The 21068-nt window shown below is 45.0% G+C and overlaps 1 protein-coding gene across 2 annotated transcripts in view; it reads left to right on the plus strand.

Moving 5' to 3' along the window:
* The window catches only part of COLEC12 (collectin subfamily member 12), a 159818-nt gene that overhangs the window by 94522 nt on the left and 44228 nt on the right, over positions 1–21068 (plus strand). The gene's annotated exons all lie outside the window — the stretch shown is intronic.

Consider the following 21068-nt stretch of genomic DNA (forward strand, 5'->3'; position numbering starts at 1 on the left):
TACTCTGGAGGGAATAGGGGATTTGGCATGGGGTGAAGTAGTGGTGGGATATTAATGACTGACTGCTGTGTGCCTGCAACAAGGAGGAAGAGGAGGTGCTGGTAGTTGAGGCATGCTGTGTCATCCACCCTCTGACCTGTTTTGCATGTTACAGATGTAACACATGGGCAGAACCACTTCCAAGGAATGGCAGTGGGCTTGCCTTACCTCCCGTAGAATGTGAAGCTGTTGCTTCAGTGGGAGCCGCTTTAAGTGTCAACTAGCCATGTCCCCTACCACTCGCTTACTTCATGTTTTCGTATTATTATTTTATTTATTTTTTATTTATTTTTGGTTCACTTTTTAATGTGGTTTTATGTAACTTATCAGCTAAATTTGAAGTTTGCAGAAAACTCCGACTAGCTGCATGAGGCCTGCAGATAATTTGTAGTGGCTTGACTGGTAACTTTGAACAATGTCTGAGGCTGCTGACACGCATTGTGTGTATTTGCTGTTTCCCTGTTTGGTTTTCTTTTTCTTTTTGTTTTATAGTAAGGTCTGCAAATAATTTGTAAAGGCCCGACTAGCCTTGAAAAACATATGAGGCCAAACGCATTTTGTCTGTCTGCTTTGCTGCTATATATGTTGACGGCAGTAGAAATATACCTTCCCCCTATGTACAGACCACATTTCGTATGGACCTATAAACGTGCTGTAAGCTTTCTCACCCAACAGCAATATATCCTCTGTAGAATATCTGTGCCTATTGACAAGAGACCACGTTTTATATCGGCATATAAATGTAATGCAGCTTCTCTGTCCTGTGCCCAGCTGTAAAATGTCTGCTGGTTACACTGTTCCTATGTTATATATGGCTAGGTCATGTGATACAGGAATCCAATGTAACTGCTGCCCACATACAAAATGGAGGACACATTTGATGATCAGCAAAGTGCCATTCCTGCTTACTGGCTGTGCGCTGACCTCTGCAGCAGGTATTATGAGAAATCCGATTTTCATGTGATTTTCGCTAAAAATATGTTCGGAGGAACCGACTCAATTTGGTGAAAATTGGGGCTGATCAAGATGAGCAACACTGCCTAAGACAGCAGCCATGCTGCCTAGGAATTATGTTGGCACACTGAAGTGAAAATTCCAGGTTTCGGTAGTTTAGTGTTTGCACATAATAGTAATGCTGCCGCAATAAGCCTCAAAACAATAATGGTGTATTATTTTTTATGTGGCCCTAAAGGGAGCTGATGGCTTCCTGCTTTGCAATACTTTTCAACTGTATGCAGATGCACTATTTGCTCTATAGTTTAAGTTGCTCTGAGTGCAGCTATGTTTTAGCGGAAATGCTGTAGATTTTCCCCCAGCAGAGGAAGGCGCATCAACTGACCGGCGGCCGCAGTCGAAAAATCGGACAGAAAACACATCCTTATGCATTTACTCTAAAACCGAAATAAATGTTTCTGGTTTTTTCCCCCATTGATTTCAATGGGTTGAAAAAACAGAACTTTCTGTTTACTTCTGCAACACCCCAAAGGGATGACCCTGGGCACCTGACTAACGTGAAGAGCTGGGAGGGATAAGTGCTGGCTTGTCACGGCGGCACTTACCAGGCTCTGGTCCCGTAGGGATGACACGCAGCCTAGATTAGGGAATGCCAATTAACAGGTTGATGGGGGTAGTAGTACTTATCACTCGTGATGCCATCGTTCCCACACACCGGAATGCTATGCAGTGGAGAAAAGAACACAGAGACTTGTGTATAGTACCTCGGGTTCCCAGGAACAGTTAGGGCCTGGTATAACGTTTACTTAATTATAAACTTTTACAACAGGTATTCAAAGCAATGCAGGTACAGTTCTCTTTCAGTGACAGAAGGTTAGAGCACAGAGGTAGGCCGCCTGCAGACGAGCGGAAATCCTGCCGCGGGATTTCCCGCGGGATTTCCGCCGCTGAAAGTCTGCATAGGAGTGCATTACAATACGCACTCCTATGCAGACGGCCGCGGTTTGGCCGCGCGAAATCTCGCGCGGCAAACAAACCGCGGCATGTTCTAATTTCCTGCGGGGCATGCACTCACCTGGCCGCCGGCTCCGGTCTGCGCATGCGCCGGCTGCGCGGCAGCCGGCACATCAAAGAGCCGGGGCCGCCAGGCGCGGGTGAGTACGCGCTCGTCCCTGCAGGCTCTGGGGTCGGATCGCGCGGCGAGATTTCTCGCTGCCGGATCCGACCCGCTCCTCTGCAGGCGGCCGTAGGGAGGATACACAGGATGAAAGCCGATCCTACAGTCCACGTTATCTGTACGGCACCGCACCTGGACTGGGAGCACTCCAGAGGAGCAAGAGGGGTAGGGGTCACTCCGCAGACACTCTGGCAGACAATTATTCACAGGAAGGCTTAGACCTCATGTCCACGGGGAAAATCAGGCCCGCTACGGATTCTCCATGGAGAATCCGCAGCGGGTCCCTCCTGCCCCGTGGACATGAGTGCTGAAAAGAAGAACTCACCTCTCGCACGCTCCAGATCTTCCCTTCGTCGCGGCTTCATCTTCTCTCCGTCGTGGCTGGATCTTCTTTCTTCGGCCCGGCGGATGTGCACGGCACGTCGGTTGCATGCCGCGCGCATGCGCCGACCCGAAGAAAAAAGATCCGGCCGCGACGGAGAGAAGATGAAGGCGCGAAGAAGGGAAGATCCGGAGCAGGTGAGTATATTCTGATTTTGGTCTCCCGCGGATCCGGACGGCTTCCATAGGCTTCAATAGAAGCCTGCGGGAGCCGTCCCCGCGGGAGACCCGCACGAAAATGGAGCATGGTCCATTTTTTTTCATGCTCCATTTTTTTTAAAATCACTTTTATTGACCATCCGCGGGTATTTATCTACCCGAGGGTGGTCAATGCATCCCTATGCAGATGATCCGCTGCGGATCCTAAATCATATTTTGCCCGTGGACATGAGACCTTAAACAATAAACCCCCTGATCAGCAGGCGTGTGGGTGGGACTCAGTAAACCTCTGTGCGGTGATCCTGACATTGGACGGCCGCACAGGAAAAGCCTGTAGTGTGAATTGGTACCTGTTTAGAACTATTGTAGGGCTCTCTCTCTCTTCATGGTGGGACTCACTCCATTCACATCCAGACTCCAAACACTGGTTTTATAACTGTTAACTTCTCAAGCGCTGCAGCTGTGCAACACACACACACTGGATATGACAGGACAACCTTTGCACAGTGCATCTACATAGGACAAAACATGACATTTATGAAGGGGACCAGGATGGAGTTCTGGGCCATTACACTTCCATTCTGTCATATTTCACTTTTTTTACTCGAACAAATAGCGCATTCTGCAGTGCTATTTGTTCCATTAAAAAATGTAAACCTACTGGAACAGAAGCAAACTGAAAACTCCATTTTTTAGAAGCCATTGAAATTAATGGGGGGAAAAAAAAAAACCCTAATGGAGCTATGAATGAGGTCTAACTCTTCCAGTCAGCTTTATTTATATAACCAATGGTTTCCTATAGAAGCGTTCACATGAAGGAATTTTAGACGTGCTAAAATACACCAATTAAAGATAGGACATTTGACTATAAAGCTGGCATCTGAGGTCCATGGTGTGAGAAAAGATAGTAACTGGAATTTACAGTGGGACATTTAAAATGTGCTTCTGGGCAGCATGTTTTAAATGTCCTGCTGCTGGGCAATTTCCTAGCAGTGGGGGGCTATTGGAAGACTCCCTTCACCTCTCTCTGCAGTGGATTTCCCTATAGAGGGCAGAGAGAGGGGGGTGGGGTTACAAGGCTTCTCCTAGAGCATTGGAGGATAGGGAAGGGCTAGAGGCTTTTTTTGCTATGGGGAATCCCTGTGAGAAGCCCTATAGCCCCGCCCTCTGTCTACCCCCACCCACCTCTCTGCACAATGGGGATATCCCTTGGGGATCCCGAGAGCAGGGACAGAGAGCTGGGCTATGGATTAATCCCCCATAGCAGGGGGAGAGAGAGCAGAGCTATGCAGGGTTAACCTATAGCAGGGAGAGAGAGAGTGGGGCTATGGGTTAATCCCCCATAGCAAGAAGAGACCGAGCAGAGTTTTGGGGGATTAACCCATAGCAGGGAGAGATAGCAGGTCTATGGGTTAATCCCCCATAGCCCTGCGCTCTCTCTCTCCCTGCTATGGGGAAATCACAAAGCCCTGCGGGGCTTCTCTCTCTCTCCTCCTGGAGCAGCTGCCCATTTACACTATTCTTAGCACAATATAGGCACGATTTTTTTCGCACCTATACTGCCCTAAACCGACCCAGGCCCTATCATGCATTTAATTGTAACAATAATTATTCAAATAAACAGGCTGCACAAGTATGAACGAGCTGGTGATGCTTGGGCAAACAAGAATTGTGAGATTCTCGTTCTGTCTAAAAGGCCATGTGTCTCTCTGGATTTAATTCTAGATGCTAATCTAATTGGTGGAATCATTATCAGGAATGTTGTTAAATTCAGTATAAATAAAATTATTGGCCTGTGTATTCAGTTGAACATCCAGACCAAGTAGAATGTAGAAGTCTAATTGAATTCTGGACAGTGATCTTTCACTCTGCACTTAGGTTGACGTATAGGGCTGGCCCAAAAACAAAGAGATTTCTTCGCTTTCGATTTCTAATAGTTTTTTTTATCATTTAAGATGCTGTTTCAGTTATGTCTTATTGTTTAATTTTTTTTAAAGAAAAACAACTTTTCACTTTTTTGAACATTTGTTAACCATCTGTGATGGCGGCAGCTGCTCCTTAGAATAAAACATACGGCTAGAATTATAAAAGTTAACCATCTACTATGTTGCCTTCTTGCCATTAAGTAGTATTGCCAAACAGTCGCTGAGTAGTTACTGTCCCACCTGTGCATGAGGTAGAGGTTCCCTGTTTGGGGAACTTGAGGATACTTTAGTAGAGTGATCACATATTGTTCAGAGACAATATTTTGCAGTATGACTAAATAAGTTCAATATGTACTTCTTGGCACTGGAAAAGAATACCTATGGTTAGCAGATCAAATATGTTTCCAATTAGTACATTGCAATTCACAGATTTTATATAATAATAATAATCTTTATTTATATAGCCCCAACATAGGGAAATAAAACAAGACCACGGTTACATGAAGGAATCAATTGATGGAAACAGTAGGGGTGAGGGTCCTCCTCCAATGAGCTTACATACTACAAATAATGGGGTGATACAGAAGGCAAAGAGGCTGGAGATGTGCACAGTATGGCGAAGTGTTGAGTGAGGGATGCTATACACACAGACAGTGGTCAGGCCGTATAGTGGCGGAGTTGGTATGACTGCAGATGCTGGTTGATTGTGGCTATCAGGAGCTGCAGTCGGTAGGACAGGGAGCATGTAATCAGGTGGAGTCCAGAGGGGTTTGGTTTAGGGCAGGGGTGTCAAACTCATTTTCACTGAGGGCCACATCGGGCTTATGGTGACCTTCAAAGGGCCGATTGTAAGACAGTATAGTAAGGGCTTGTTCACACAAGCGTATTTGCGTACATAATATGCAGTGAATAGAAGCCATTGATTTCAGTGAGTTCAGTCACATGATGTACATTTTCACACAGCATGACCTATTTTGTTGCGTACTACGCACCCCAATAGGCCATTGAAGTGAATGGGCCGTGCAAATATGTGGTGAATGCGCAGGAAACCTATGTATTCACTGCATATTTGGGCACCATCTCAGTGGGCCCATCTGCGTTCTTTTTTCCGTGCCCAAATATGCAGGCATTAGCAATTTTTGATTGCGCAAATACACAGCGTATTTGTGCTACCGAAATACCCATGTGAACAAGCCCTAATAGTGACCCCCCCCAGCAGCCACCATTATCCCCCCCCCTCAGAAGCCACCATTAACCCCCCCCTCTCAGCAGCCACCATTAACCCCCCCTCTCAGCAGCCACCATTAACCCCCCCTCTCAGCAGCCACCATTAACCCCCCCTCTCAGCAGCCTCCATTAACCCCCCCTCTCAGCAGCCACCATTAACCCCCCCTCTCAGCAGCCACCATTAACCCCCCCTCTCAGCAGCCACCATTAACCCCCCCTCTCAGCAGCCACCATTAACCCCCCCTCTCAGCAGCCACCATTAACCCCCCCTCTCAGCAGCCACCATTAACCCCCCCCTCTCAGCAGTCACCATTAACCCCCCCTCTCAGCAGCCACCATTAACCCCCCCTCTCAGCAGCCACCATTAACCCCCCCCCCCCCCCCCAGCAGCAACCATTAATACCATTAACACCCCCCTCGGCAGCAACCACTAAATCCCCCCCAGCAGCCACCATTAGCCCCCCTAAACCACATACTTACCTCCTCCTTGCTGTCTGCGCTGCTTCCCCTCCGCTCACATATTAACATTTTCCACATCACTTCTGCTTATTCAGCAGTTCCAGCAGCCTGATTGGTTGTTTGGGTTGGCTGATTCACCAAGCAACCAATCAGGTTGCTGGAATTGCTGAATAGGGCAGAAGTGTTGTGAAAAATGTTAATATGCCAGCGGGGAGCTGCAGCACTCCAGCTGGTAATAGCTTAGTGGTGAGAAGCGTCGGCACGCCGCGGGCCACATGAAACGAGGCAGCGGGCCGGATTCGGCCCGCAGGCCTTGTGTTTGACACATGTGGTTTAGGGGATACAGTATGCCTCCCTGAAGAGGTGCGTATTTAGAGCACGCCTGAAGTTTAGTGTGTCAGTGATTGTCCAGATATTTTTTGGTAGCACGTTCCAGAGGACTGGTGCTGCTTTGAAGAAGTCTTGGAGGCGGAAATGAGAGATTTGAATTAGAGGGGCACTTAGTCTCATTTCGTTAGCAGAGCGGAGGGCGCGGGCTGGGTGGTGAATTGAGATGAGGAAAGCAATCTAGGGCGTGGAGATGCTGTGGAGCGCTTTGCGGATGAGGGTAGTGAGTTTAAATTGTATTCTGTATTTAACGGGCAGCCAGTGCAGTGACTGGCATAGGGCAGAAGCATCCGACTAGCGGGTGGACAGGAATCTGAGGCTGGCTGCCGCATTCAGGATGGATTGGAGGGGGTAGAGTCTGGAGCAGGGGAGGCCGATCAGCAGCAAGAGCCGAGAGTGGATGAGGGCAACAGTGAGCGTTTTTAGCATGTCCACAGTGAGAAAAGGGCGTATTCTAGCGATGTTCTTGAGGTGCAGCTGACATGCTCGGGCCAGAGATTGGATGCAGGGGGTAAAGGAGAGATCGGAGTGGAATATGACCCCAAGGCAGCGGGCATACTGTCTGGGAGTTAAGGTGGTGCCACACACTGAGATGGAGATGTCAGGATGGGGTCGGTTAGTAGAGGGCGGAAACAGGAGAAGGTCAGTTTTTGAGAGGTTCAGTTTTAGGTAGAGAGAGGACATAGCGTTAGAGACAGCAGACAGACAGTCAGTGGTGTTCTGGAGGACTGTTGCTGTGATGTCCCGGGAGGAGGTGTATAGCTGGGTATTGTCAGCACAGAGATGGTACTGAAAACCAAATCTCCTGATGGTCTGTGCAATGAGGGCTTTATAGATGGAGAAGAGGAGGGGGCCAGGGACTGAGCCCTGGAGGACCCCAACAGCCGTATGAATCGCGTTTGAGGCATGAGCCAGGGTTACCGCTGTCAATATCGGATGGCTTGGGTTAAGGGGGGTGCCGCTTCATCTAGGGCATGTTTGAGAGTGGTGTTGTACTGTGCGGCAGCCAGGTTGGGGCAGGAGAGGAGAGAGATAGGGGACAGAGAAGACTGTAGAGACTTGGCAAAATTTTTGGTGTGAACGGCCTGAAGGTTTCTGTACGTACGCGAGGTAGGAGGGGCTGGGGAGATACTAGGAAGCTTGACAGAGAAAGAGAGGAGGTTATGATCAGAGAGCGGGAGAGGGGAGTTAGTGAAGTTGGAAGCAGAGCAGAGACCGAAGAAGACCAGATCCAGAGTATTGCCATCCCTGTGAGTGGGAGAGGCTGTGAGTTGTGAGAGACCAAGGGAGGAGGTGAGCGATAGAAGTTGAGAGGCAGATGGGGAGATGGGGCCATTAGTGGGGATGTTGAAATCTCCTAGGATGAGGGTTGGGATTTCGCAGGAGAGAAAGTGGGGAAACCAAGCGGCAAAGTGGTCTAGAAACAGGCAAGAAGCACTTGGGGGGCAGTAGATAACTGCTACTCACATGGACAGCGGGCGGAAAAGCCATAGAGCATGTACCTTAGAATGATGGGAAAGTGAGTGAGGGTACTGGGGGGATGACCTGGAAGGTGCATTGTGGGTAGAGTAGAGCACCTACTCCTCCCACTTGCCTGTCTTCCATTCTTTGGGTATTGGAGAACTGCAGGCCATTGTATGACAGTGCAGCAGGGGAGGCTGTGTCAGACTGCTGTATCCACATTTCTGTTAGACATATATATATATATATATATATATATATATATATATATATATATATATATATATATATATATATATATATATATATATATTAGTGGCAACGTGGGGTATATCAGCTCAATGAAATCACCCTCCTTCTGGTAAGACAGTTGGCACACACACATAATAACAGTAACAGTTTTTTTTCTGGATGATTGGGTTTTCTTCATATCCTAGTACTAGAGTTTTTTAGAAGGAAGGGCTAGCAAGGTTTTTGGTTCTTGTCCATGCTCCGTCTCCATCTTCACTGGAAGATTATACGCCTCTTTACCATTGCCATTTGCATTATCACCTACAAATTCATCTCTTCCCTGTTGAGCTTCTCATTTGACACATTCAACAGCAGCAAGTTTCTCCTGCATATGGATCACTAATGCCTTCAGACGTCTCAGTTTCTCTTCATCTTTTTAGATTGACTCAAAACTTCATGCCTTTGGGTCTTCCCATTCTCTTTGGTAATTCCCCACTTGCACCTGCACTTTGTGCATTTGTTTGAAGGCTTCTTCCCTATTCTTGAATGCCATATGTGACAACTTGTGGGGATGTCAGCACAATGGGATCACTATCTATCTTTCTGGTAAGAAAATGGGGGATGCCCTATCCTGTTGGAAGACGAAACCTGGGATTTCCAGATATGGCAGAAGTCTGAAATCCCCGTGATTGTTTCCTCATGGAAAAAGAAGGGGTCGTACACTTTCCTACAGGTTATAGTGCAAAGCATGTTCACTTTTGGGGTCGTCACGCATGTACTCCACGTAGATGTGGGTTTTCCTGCCCCCAGATTCTGACATTACGTTTGTTCCACCAAAGGTGGATGGCGGCTTCATCACTGGACACTAAACATTCTATAAACCATTGCTTTCCATTAGAGTTTGTTACTCTCACAGAAAGAACGTCGCCTCGCTTTGTTGTCCGGTTTCAAGGCCGGTAACGGTTGTAGTCAGTAAGAATAATATCACAAACATTTGCGCAGAATCTTCCACATAGTCAGGAGTGGGATGTCCAATTCTTTTCTTTCTCTGATGGTGGATTTCTGAGGACTTTATGTGAAACTTGCACGGACGAGCTCCACTGTTTGCACGCTTACCAGTGGACGGCCGGATGATACAAATCCAACCTGTTTCCTTAAAATTGGAGCACCCCACACAAATTGTGCGCTCACTGGGCGGATCTTCACCAACTTTGTTGGACAATGACGTTGCACACTAATAACAGACTGGCAGATGTGAAAATCAAGGATGCGAGATGCTCTCTAGTCTTCTTTGGTAGCAATTTTGTCTCATATCCCACAAGCGACGACTACAGCAGAATAAACCTTTTTATTCCTCATTTAGCAAAACTGTCCAACAGTAAGGCCTCTTTCACGCGGGTGTCAGCGATTTTGCCTTGTCTTTGTTCCCGCGGTTTTTCAGCGATATCGCTGCTTTTTTGTGAGAGTAATCTTGCATCGCAGCCGCTTGTGGTAAAATCACGCGAGTTAAAATTGCGCAATATTTTATTGTGAAAGTCATTAGGACTTTCTAATGTTAAAACCGCATCACACAAAAATCGCAGGTTGATGCGATGCGATAAAGAAGGAGGCTCCATAGGGAAACAGACTACAAAAAAAATTGCAAATCGCGGCAATACAGAGCATGCCATGATTTTTTTTCTCTCGCAAGATAGCATAGAGAAACCATCACCAATGTGAAGGAAACTGTTGTAAAGCATGGGCTTCACATACATTCGTTTTCTTGTGCAATCGCATTGCACGTTTTTTTCACTAAGGGCTTTTACCCACTAGCGGTTTCTTTTCGCTGTGATATACACCCGATCGATCAATAGGTAGATAGATATAGATAATAATTAGAATCTATACATTCCAGTGCTGCCGAGGAAATAAAACAGACCATCTTATAACAATGAGATCAAATAAATTGAAGGTCACTAAATATTATAATAAGTAAAAAAGATGAAAAAATGAACTTATTTTGAGTTGAAGAAGAGGTTGCAAGCCTGAGTCTCAAGATGTGAAGCAGCGTGACAAGTTATATTTAGCACTATTAATGCACAGCTGTTGTACATCCATGCAGCCAAGAAGATTGAAATATGTTTCTGCACATTCCTTTTCACACAAGGAAACACATGGAAACCCCATGTTCATCCAAAACCTGCCTAACACTTATGGATGCAGCAAAGTACAACATGACTTTTTTACATGTAAGATAACTTTCTGTATCGCAGTTTGTTTGCTATTTCAATTACTTTACAAAGACTTTAGTTGTTTTAAGATGCACTCATTGGGAAAAAAAATACTGCACCCAGATAGAAATGTCAAATTGCCGTAAAACTCAACATGCAGCTATATCCCAGGCAGATATATAAATAATTACAATTATGGTCTGATTAGACATAAGGTCTTTCTCAGAGGCTATGTTTGTGTAGTGTACCTCAGGTTGAGAGATTGTTGACGGCTAGATATGCTTGACTCTGACCTCTCCTTTACCCTCCACATCCAATCTCTGGCCAGGCGAGCATGCCACCTGCACCTCAGAAATATTGCTAAAATCTGTCTGTTGCTCACCAACTAAAGACACTTTTTGTTGCCCGCATCCACTCCCAACTAGACTACTGTAACTCGCTGTTCATCTGCATTCCCCGCACCAGACTCTCCCCTCTCCAATCCATGCTACAGTAAATGCGGCAGCTAGACACATTTTGCTATCCAGTCGTTACTCAGACGCCTCTGCACTATGCCAGTCGCTGCATTGGCTGCCCATCCACTGCAGAACAAAATTTAAACTCCTCACCCACAAAGCTCTCCACGACACCGCACCACCGTACATCGCTTCCCTTCTGTCCATATACTACCCAGCCCGCTCACTCTGATCGGCTAACACCCTCAGACTAAACACCTCTGTAATACGAACCTCACATGCTCGCCTACAGGACTTCACCAGAGCAGCACCCATCCTCTGGAACGTTCTACCCCAAGGCATCCAGACAATTCCCGATGCACGAAACTTCAGATGCGCCTTAAAAACGCACCTCTTCAGAGAGGCATTCCAAATCTCCTAACCTAGTCCCCCTGCCGCTCCCTATAGCTCCCCACACCTTTCACCCTACCTATCACACACGACCTCTACCCCTGCACCTCCTCACCACCACCCCGTTTGCTTTCTAATAACTGATTTCCACATGTCATTCCGAGACTGCCTGTGTTCCCCTATGTCTCATCTCACCCCTCCCCCTTTACTTCCTGTATCACCGCCACCCCATTGACTTCAAGCTGATTGTATATCACATGTAATTGTTGTATTGTCTGTGTTCTCCCATGCTTGAAAGCGCTGCGGAATAAGTCGGCACTATACAAATAAAGATTATTATTATTATGCCTCTACAACACACTCAAAGGCCCAGTTAACAGACTTTGAAATAGTATGGTCATCTCAACAAATTGCCACCATCTAGGCCATTCTGACCAAGCTGTTGGGAGGTGTTGAGAGCAGTGGTATCTGAGGGTACACATACATGGCGAACAGGCTCCAGACAGCCCAGAAAGACCATCATTAGAGGGGATTGTTTGATCTGATGACAAATATGAGCAGATCCAACTGTTTCCTTGTCCCCCATCCAGACACAAGTGGTACTTTCGGTACAGAAGGAAATTTGGTGTTACAGTGCCCTTTACGTGTCCTGCCATTAACATCCCAACCCTGTCGCCTTCGTTTGCAGTGGTGTCGTTAACGATAAACATGGACTACTATGAAGTGGAACTGTATCATATTTAGCATTCAATTCCAACATAATGCACTTCTTGGTGCATTATGTTTTTTTTGTTAATAAGAGTATGAGAACAATAGCTTTTTAATGGCTTAAGATAATTTGCTGCAGAAAGTTATCACAGACAAGTTAAAAGGGTTATCATCTACCCCCTTTTCATCTGATGACCTATCCTCTGGATAGGTCATCAGTAGTTGATGGATGGATTGGACCCACATTATATCAGATGATCATCTGACCCACTGTTCATTGCAGCGGGCTGGATGTAATTGTCAGAGGTCAGTAGACTAAATGGGAGCACTGGCTTCACTCCCATTTAAAACAATAGGCATCACATCCAGTCCAGACCAGGATAGAAGCAGGAAGTGGGCTAGCAGCACTCCACTCCTATTAATTTCAATGGGAGTGAGGCTGGTGCTCCCTCTTCCTGTGCTGACCGCTGATAACAATGTCCAGCCCACTGCACTGGATGGCGGGCTGGACAATTACCTAATGGATGGGGATCGTGAGCAGTCGATCCCCACCTATCAAATAATGATGGCCTATCCAGAGGATAGGTAATGAGTAGAGATGAGCGAACGTGCTCGGCCACGCCCCTTTTTCGCCCGAATACCGCGATTTCCGAGTACTTCCGTACTCGGGCGAAAAAATTCGGGGGGCGCCGTGGCGGCACGGGGGGTAGCAGTGGGGAGTGGGGGGGAGAGGGAGAGAGAGAGGGCTCCCCCCTGTTCCCCGCTGCTACCCCCCGCACCGCCACGCCTCTCCCCGCCCCCCCGCGCCCCCCGAATCTTTTCACCCGAGTACTGAAGTACTCGAAAATGGCGGTACTCGGGTGCGTAAGTACTCGAAACGAGTACGTTCGCTCATCTCTAGTAATGAGTTGAAAAGAAGGCAAACAACCCTTTTAAACACTGCTACATCTGTCTAAACCCTTTGATTGTATTTTTATAGCTGTTGGCGGAATAAGACTAGAGCTGCACGGTAATAAGGGTCACACACTATGCAGACCAGGGTGTTGCTCTGCAACATTGCATATAATTATTTACAATGGGGTTATGTTGTGTGTGTTGGAGCTTTTTTTGCAAGTTATGTGTGATTTTGCAATACAATACAAGTCACTTCTTTGTTATTCAGCGTTTTTTGAAAACCAAATCGCAAAACTAAGATTGTGTAACAGCAAGTTGGACAGATGATTTTGCTTGCATGTCTTGTCTTAAAGGGGTTTTCCGGGACATTACTAATGATGACCTATCCGCAGGATAGGTCATCGATAGTTGATCAGTAGGGGTCCACTGCTCGACTACCAGTGAGTGATTAGCTGTTCTCGGTCCCATTCTCAATGTGGACAGAGCCATAAGTTGGCAGCTCTGTCCACATTGCAGCAGCCCAGGTTGGTAATTGGTATTTGTCAGATTTCGACTCCGTTCCCAATGACAGCTGACCCCTGCCAATCAACTATTGATGACCTATATCGAGGATAGATCATCAATAATAAAGTTACAGAAAATCCTTTTAAAAATGTCATCATGCAATCGGAGTTGTTATGTAGCAGTAGCCAAAATCTGCAGACTATTAGCCCTTAACACCACTGGAAATAGAAAAAGGCTATATTTTACTCTGCTGTGCTGAGAAGTTACTAAAATGATGCCCCCTTTCTGACAGCACTTTCCTGTTCTGCAGCCAGCTGACCACACAAACGTTTTGTGCTGCCCAACCCTGTTTTTTCCGTGAAACTCAATAAGGGTTTCTTCACACAGCTTTTTTATTTTCACAGTGACTTTCCGTCTCGGACTTCCATCAGAATTGTCAAAATGGCATTGAGACAGAACCCTGGATGAAACTGTAGACTTTAATGTGTCAAACTGAGACCACTCTGTAATAGACTAAGCTTTTGTGTCATCCTAAATTACAAAAAGAAGCAGGAACCCTGTCAAGTGGAAACCAAAGTAGACTTTGTTTGACACATGAAAGTCTATGGTTCTGTCCAGGGTTCCATCTGAATGTCATTTTTGGCAATTTCAGTGGACCTCCAAGTCGGAAACCCATAGTGGAGACAAAAGTGCTTTATGAAAAGACCTTTATATGTAACTTATTTTTTGTCTAGGATGGTGCTTTATAGTGTACATAACATAGCAGCTTGAAAATGTGCATTTCAGTGAGCCGAACAAAAGTAACAGCCCTGGTATGCTACATGACCCTAGTAGTTACACTTTCCTAATACTTTACGCATTTGACAATAGTTGCTTTTTGCATGATCCTACATTTAGGAAGTGTTCAAAGCTCAGAAAAAGAACCCACAGCTGTAGAATTGCTCTAGTGCATCACAACGTATCTTGGCTCTGTCTATTTTAGTGACGGTTCTGTTCGCAAACAGAATGTACCAACTGATAATCTTCATCTGGTGAATCATTAGAGAGAAGAAGCTGTTCATAATCCATAAGTAATTCTCTGGAACTGCACAAAAACAAAAGAATCTTCAGAAGTCCAAGAATTTAACTTCTAAAAGATTTTCTGCTTGGATAATATTCAATAACATTCTAGAAAGTTGATAATGGATTGAATGAGCCTAAAAACTGAATTGAGTTCTGAATAGCATTAAAGTAAATTGTACAAACAAGGAAGTTAAGTGTCACCATTATTTAAAGAAAAATGTAAAAAATTTTGGATGTTCTTGTTGAGATTCGTACCACGAGAAGCTGCAGGGAGACACACTGGGTGGAATTTATCAAGAGAAATGTTTTCTGGTGTAAAATAGTCACAAATTTTCGATCAAGCCATGCTTCTACAAAAATGTGCGACTATTTTAATTTTTCCTCCACCTTCATCAACTTTAAGAAAAAAGATAGCGAGACTTAGAGACACCAGAAACTAATAAAAGTTATTATAACTTACGCCAAAAAATTGTGTAAATCATAGTGTAAATCAACACCAGCTCGTAGCTGCCATAGATTTTAGATCAATGAGCACGAGAGATGCACTGTTACGTTCGTGTGGGCAAACAAACATCAGACCCACACGAATGGGACCCGAAAACATGGGTTAGGGGAAACTGACCCTGTGCTGAAGGGGAGATGGCGAGGCCCTACCTAACGAGCAGGGCGATTGCCTCAATAAAGGCGGCCCCACGCTGGAACCTCGGGCTTGCTCTCCCTGAAGGGGTAATACTCGCAACCAGGCGGAACTGTCACATTAAATGCTCAAACTCACTTATCACTTATAAAAGCGAGGGATTCGTTCGTACATTGGCCAATGAACTTAAGCTGCAAGGCCGTGACAAGGCTCCTCATGTCTTGCAGTCCCTACTCTAGCAAGACACTAAACAGGCAACACAGGACACCAAACACCCAGCAAGTTGACCTGACAGTACACACACAGCAAGCTGCAAGCTGACAGAACACTACTCACACAGGAAGCTGCAAGCTGACATGACACAAACACAGGCAGACAAGACTGAGGAAATACAGCTTCCTCTTGCAGAGGGACTGGGGTATATATCTACCCCCAGACCCAAGGGATTGGCTGACCTGAGCAACCATACCCAGCTAGCTCCATTAATCCTCACCTGTGCAGGTGTGCTCCTGGAACACTGTAGAACACAAACTCCAGCAGCACAACCTAGCATGCACCTAATTTATTAAAAGGTAATTAATGAGGTGCAACTTGCTCCATACGCTGTATACTAAGGCTGCAGATTTTGTGAAGCAATTTTCCCCTTCATGTGGGTGAGGCTTTTTCAAAATTTTTGCACATGGCTGTACTGTAAATGCTGTGGTGAAGGTACCTGAATGCTTGCTAAATCTGTGCATCAGGAGCAGCCCAGGCGTACATTCTGAAGCATCCGCATCCTTCTAGGGTCCAGTGCATGCAAAAGAATTGGAGAAAACGCACTGAAAAAAAGATGAACATACAAACTCTATTTAGATGTTGCCCTTGGTTGAATTCAAACCCAGAATCAAAGTTCTGCAAGAGAACAGTGGTAATCACTAAGCCATTGTGCATAGATACATTATTAAAGGTAAATAGGTGATAAAAGTCTGATCAGTGTGAGTCTTACTGCTCAGATCCTCACCGATTCCAAGAACAGAATCTCATGTCCTCCTCTTCTTCTTACTGTAAGCTCACTGCACTCCCCATGTTGTAGAGTAGATTGAATGGAGCAGCGCTTGAGCATGCATAGTGACGCTCCATTAATTTTTTTTCAAACACAATCAAACTCCAAGGTGTGTACTACCCGGGCTTTATGGTGAAAAAAGCCTTGCGTATGTATGCCTTGAAAACCATGAAATTAAAAAAAAAATCTTGTTTTTTGTATAGCGCCAACTTATTCCACAGCGCTTTCAGGTAATTTATTTGTTAACCCCCACTAAACTGGGTCCTAATGTTACCGCCCTGAGTCAACATTGAGTCAGCTACCTGACCCAAGCGGGGATTGAACTTGCAACCTTCAGGTTGTGAGCAAGATAGAAAAGTAATAAGCATTGGACTACAGTGTCTGTGATTTATTATTTCCATTCATTTCTTTATTCATAATCAGTTTAATAAAACCACAAGGAAAAATAGGATACAATAAACCTACCACAGTAGTGTTAATTAGGGCAGGGCATGAAAAGGATTGTCATCCTGATGACCTAAATGTTATGACATGCCTAAGGGATCATGGATGCAGTAGCCTTGTAAAATATCAAACTGCAGAAGAATATCGAATGTCCCTTCAGCTAGAAGGTAATCGTGCAGTTAGGCCAAATGGTCTATGACATCCAATCAGCAAAGACAGCAAAGAACCGGAACAAATACGGACAAACGTACAAGGAGAGTTCACATGATAAAAACATGAACATAAGTGGTCAAGATAGGTCAACAGTGGTCAAGATGAAACTTGAGTCTATTTACCCAAGGTAATAACACAGGCGCAACCGGGGTCAATTTTTCCTTGAGCCTGACACACTGCTTTGAATCCCAAGACCTAAACCAGTCTATCACTCCATTAATTTCTATGGGACTGATGGAAATAGCCAAGCACAAGAGCTCAGCTATCTCCTGCAGTCCCATTGAAAATAAATATAGCAGCACTGAGCATGCTTATCTGCCACTTCATTCAATCTCCTCCATACTGCGTGGAGTGCAGTAAGCCTGCAGTAAGAAGAGGGGTATACAGGACCCCGTTCTTGGGATCAGTGGGAGTCTCAGCACCCCTACCGATCAGACTTTTATCCCTTACTCTATGGATAGGTGATAAAAGTCAATAACCCTTTTAACAATTACCTAATATTATCCTTTCGAATATCAAATATTGCAATTAGCCTAAATCCCTGGATGAGTGACCCGTCTCTTTGAATCTAGTACACATAATTTGTATTACTCATTTTTTCAAGAAAGCCATCCAGACTTGTCATATGAAAAAATTGTACCATGCATAGCCAATCTTAGGGTGTGTTCACATGTAGCTGATTTGCTGAATGTGGTGCGGATCTGCAGCAGATTTCACGTCTTCAATTTGAATTTAATTGAAATGGTGAAATCTGCTGCGGATCCGCACCAATATATGCGATAAAATCTGCACAAAATTAGCAACATGGGAACGCACTTTTAGGGCTTATTTCCACAAGCGTATATCGGCTGGCTATGGACAAGGGGAGGGGTGGCAGCTTAGCTCTACCCTCGTCCCACCCACTCCCATTGCAAATCACTCAGAGGGGAGGAGAGAAGCTGAGAGTCGGTGAGTGGGAGGGACAGCATATATCGGCCGGACGTGAAAACCCGTCCCATATACGCACGTCTGAATAAGCCCTAAGGGAGAGAACATGCTATTGAATCAGCTATTTCCCAGAAGCAATATTTGACAACTAGAAAAAGAATGTTTACATTGAGAGTCTTCATTGATGTTATGTAACGTGATACGACAAAATTATCTATGCATCATTCATAGCAGTATGAGAATTTTAAAAAATACCCTGTTCCAAAAATGGTTACATAGATCTCCGACACTCCAGTTTCGGCTATCTGGGGAAGCAGCACCTGGAGAACCCTGGTTTTCATCCCGGACAATTCCAAGAAGGATACAGTCTTTGCTGCAGGATCCCCAGATCTGTGAGCCGTTACTCATCCAGCTAGTGTCAGTTGTGTGACTGCTGACGCTCTACCGGTCTAATGCGCGTACTTGATGGTCTGAACAGGAGTCTTGTAAGAATACAGACTATTTTCAGGGCTAGCAGCACAGGTGCAATAACAAGATCCAGGCCTGAAGGTCAGGGCAGGCAGCAGTCAATAATGAAGTCCAGAATACAGAGCTGAGGTCAGGAGAAGAGAGGTAAAAAAAGACAGAGTCAGGCGAATGGGAAAGTGGATGCCTAGTAAAGCGGGTGGTGGGATGGAATTAGGGGGGTACAGGATTAGGAAGCACCCACTGGCCTTTTAAGAGCGGTAGCGGGAGTACGCACAAGTCCGATGGGCAGACACCAAGGATGCAGAGGAGGATGGAGCACGGTGTGCAGGATGGCAGCGCCCAGTGACAGGCGAGGCAGGGGAGCGGCAGTGCATTGTGATATGTACTTTGTCAGTTCATGATCATATGATTGATTTCATGGGCTCAATCTTAAGGTGGCCATAAATATTTAATAACTGTCAGCCGAACGATCATTTGGCCAACATTGTTTTCCCGACTTCCTCATAGACATGCACACTCTGCTTTGCCAAAAGTGTATGAAATAGGGAGCCGCCAGAACCCTCAAGGCAGTGTCCTCTTTGTAATAACAAAGGGTCAGATATGTTAATATCCAACATACCCGATCCTTATTTTCCCCAACATCTGATGAAGGAACACAGTCAAGTGGCCCCCATACAGATTAGATCATCAGCTGATCCTGCCAAACTGGCCAGGTTGACTACATTTTGTCTAACATGTTTAATCACTTTTATATGCTGAACAAATTTGTCACAAAATTTTAAGCTGGGTCCAATATGATCATTGGCCACAACGATCCCCCTTGTCTCCTGCACTGAAGCCACCCATACCTGCTGTGGCTGTGCTGTAGGACGCTGCCGATGTTCTGATGGCCTCAACATTATTATAGTAAATGACTTGTTGGGTTTTGAGTAAAACAAAGCAAAATCAGAATTGTATTTTCAATTCAGTGACATTATTCTCATGCTTTATAGAGAGAGCATCTGTAAATAATCATCTGGAAGACATTTCATGGAATAACATAGCACAACCTCAAAGAGTATTCATAGTCTGCTACATTTAAACAAGATTTTAAACCCACAGAGAAGCCAATATCAACACAATGCTTCCTGAGCGTAAAAGCCAGGAATTTCATAGCAGTGAGCGTAATAATAGCTCTCACATTACCCGCCATTTCTTCTAGTTTCACAGACAAAGTGTATTAATCATAGCAGATTGTATTTATATCATTACTACAATTTCAGAGTTCTTTATGATATCCCACATGTAGCTTCCATGGTATCAGAAGAACCATTGTAGAAGTACACCTGTAATTAAAACAGTACACATAGTAAGCAATGATAGATTTGAATTCTAGTATTCTAGACCATGCTGGTCTAGAATATCATGCTAGAAACCTCAATGATTTGGAAAAAGTCCTATTAGATGGATTACCCCAGTTTAATCCTCTCTACAAATTCCAATTCATGATTTGCTCTTGGACCTATCCAGTTGGTTAAACACTTGGAATTGCAATTTTTTTTTTTGCTTTGAATGGAACAATCATTTCCTGTAAAAACCGCTCCATTCCTAATAAAATATTCATTCGTGTAAGTCAGCGGCTTCAACTAGTATTTATGTTGGTAGACTAAGAACCAATATCTATGCATCAAATCCAAGACAGTTTTGGATGCCTGTAATGCGGCCACATTTTAGTGTCCAGATTACAACCCCAACACCCAGAGCCCCCACAATTCAACTGAGCCAGGCTTAGATCCCTATTACTGAAACTGCATGATGATTCAATTGCGCTTTGGTTGGTGTTTGTGTTAAGACCGCAATATGGACATTAAAATGTGGCGACCATATAGCTGTCGGAAAGCAGGTGTTTTGACGAAATAACTCAGATCAGTCCATCAACTGTGGATTATACATTAAAGTGGTTTTCCGGGCTATTTTCCTGAGGATAGGTCATCAATAGTTGATCGGCTGACGTCCACTGCTTTGAATCCTGAGCTGTTTGGATGCCCACTGTCATCTGCAAAATGCATGGTACACAGAAGAAGCAGATAGCTCTGACGCCGGTGTAGTGGATTGAGCTGGTAATTGCAGGCGCAGATTTGATTTTAATGGGAGCCGCGTCTGCAATTATTAGCGCTGGTCACTACAAAGGGGACAGAGTGATCTGCTTTAATCCGTACCTTGTGTTTTGCCGGTGACAGCGGGCATCCAAACAGCTGATGAGTCATGGTCCCAAGCGGTGGACCCCAGCCAATCAACTATTGATATATGTCATTAAGAAAAATACCCTTTCATGTTACACAGGCTGTCCAATATTTAGGGACTGAAAACAGACTAAAACACTAGCTTGATGAGGTTTTTTTTTTCATAAACTAAAATTAATTGTTCAATGTTATAAAACAGAGCCTGACTACCCTAATCAATAGATTACAACCAGGGAACTGTGTAAGGGGCTAAAGCTTCAGTGCATTGAAAAGGATGACCCGCCAGTTTGCTTGGATGAGCTGAAGAGATGCTCTTCATTTCGTGGTGTGACAATTTAGCATGGTCATGCGGAACGTGGCTTCTCTTTCATGTCACTGTCGCCAATGTTGAAATGTACCAACCACCAACTCAGCTATGCTAACATGTACTGTTTGGACTTCATAAACGTTCAGCAAGTGTTGATGAATGTCAATGGGTGCAATTTCTTCCAC

The sequence above is a fragment of the Eleutherodactylus coqui genome, chromosome 9 (assembly GCF_035609145.1).
Source record: "Eleutherodactylus coqui strain aEleCoq1 chromosome 9, aEleCoq1.hap1, whole genome shotgun sequence".
NCBI classification, from domain to species: Eukaryota; Metazoa; Chordata; class Amphibia; order Anura; family Eleutherodactylidae; genus Eleutherodactylus; species Eleutherodactylus coqui.